The sequence below is a fragment of the Octodon degus genome, unplaced genomic scaffold, assembly GCF_000260255.1.
Source record: "Octodon degus isolate 3935 unplaced genomic scaffold, OctDeg1.0 scaffold00200, whole genome shotgun sequence".
NCBI lineage: Eukaryota > Metazoa > Chordata > Mammalia > Rodentia > Octodontidae > Octodon > Octodon degus.
Genome location: NW_004524776.1, coordinates 510560 through 512449, shown reverse-complemented (window position 1 = coordinate 512449; position 1890 = coordinate 510560).

Sequence of the window (1890 nt, the reverse complement as noted above, 5' to 3'; positions counted from 1 at the left end):
GAAGGGAGAGTGAGTGTCCAGCACAGCGTGTGAATCTTGAGTTAATCACAAACTAGAAGTTGGCCCCTGACTGCATAAGGGTTTGGGGGAACACCGATACACAAACCATAACATGTCAATAATTGTACTGCTTATTTCTGCCTGTATATTGAAAGGAACAGTTAAGGCTTACGTTTTTATTCTTTAATTTTTTTCTTCTTCTTAGTTTCTTTTAACTTTTTTAAAACTAAATTAGCAGGTTTATATCTGCTAACCTAAACAACTAATTTGAAGATAACATCATGCAATACAACAACTATTGTTCAATTCTTATGACCTTATTTAATGAAATTTTGTATCATTTGTAATAGTTTTGTTTTGTTTTGTTTTTCATTTTGTATCTTTTTTTTTCTTTTTTCTTTTCTTTTCTTTTTTTTTTTGGTGGAACCAGGGATTGAACTCAGGTCCTTGAGCTTGCCAAGGAAGCGCTTATTCCACTGAGCAATCTCCCTGGCCCCTCATTTTATATCTTTAAGAAATAAATTAAATTTAGGGCTGGGGATATAGCTCAGTGGCACAAGCACCTGCCTGGCAAGTGCAGAGTCCTGAATTCAATTCCTGGTACCAAAACAAAACAAAACAAACAAAAAAGAAATAAATTTAATTTAAAAAACAAAACTATGGGGCCAGCCAGGTAGCTCAGTGGAGTAAAGTGCCTGCTTAGGCAGATGCAGGGGCAGGGTTCAATCCCCGGAGTGCTGTGCCGGCCCTGCCCCCAGGGCGCACTGAGACAGAATGAGACCAGCGTGATGGCGGTCACCTGTAATCCCAGCAGGAAAACAGGAGTCTGATCTCACTATGAGTCTGATCTGTGTAGTGAGACCCTGTAGACTTTGTACTAAATACATAAAAATTAAAATAAAAACAAAGTTATAAACTTGCTTCTTAAGACTGCTTTCATCACGTCACGTAAATTCTGGTAAGTTGTACTAGCATTAGCATTTGATTATAGAATTAGTTCTTCTGTGGCCCATTGATTATTCAAAAGGGTGTTGTTTAAATTACGTGTTTTCCATCATATCTGCGATTTCTTTTGCCATTGGTTTCTAGTTTCATTGTACTACTATCAGATGACATGCCTGGGACAATTTCAATTTTTTTGCATTTATTTTCAGCATGCTTTATTGGCTAGTAAGTGGTCTATTTTAGTGAAATTCCCATCTTTTACTAAGAACAACGTGTATTCTGGTGTTGTTGGGTGGAACACTGTAGAAATCTATTAGCTCCATTTGATCAAAGGTTTGGTTCAGATCTGATTTTTTTTTTATTGTTTGCTTTTGTTTGGTTTCTGTTTTTGTCTAGTTGATCCATTTGTAACAATGAGCTATTGAGACTTCCCAGTATAATTATGTTGATGTTTGTGTGTTCTTTTATGTGCAATAGTGTTTATTTACAAATTTGAGTGCACCACTGTTTGATGCATATATGTTTGTAATTATCTCTTCCTGTATAATTGTTCCCTTAATCAATGTGTCATGATCTTCTTTGCCTGCTTTGATCAATTTTGGCCTGTTTGTCTGAAAATAAGCCAGCTGCTCCTGCTTGTTTTCAGGTTCTTATCATACTGAATATCATTTTCTACACTTGGGTTTCTTAGCCTATGAGTTTCTTTATTGTATTTCTTATATAAAGTATACCATTGGTTTGGGTTTTTTTTAATGTATTCAGCACAGGGTCTATAGGGTCTCACTACACAGATTGGACTTGTAGTGATCCTTTCTTTTTTTTCAGCCTCCCAAGCGCTGGAATTACAGGTGCGTACCACCACACCCAGTCTCACTGCAGGCCGGGAATCGAACGTCCAGCCCCTGCACCTGCCCTAGCAGGCACTTTATTATTATTTTTTTTTTT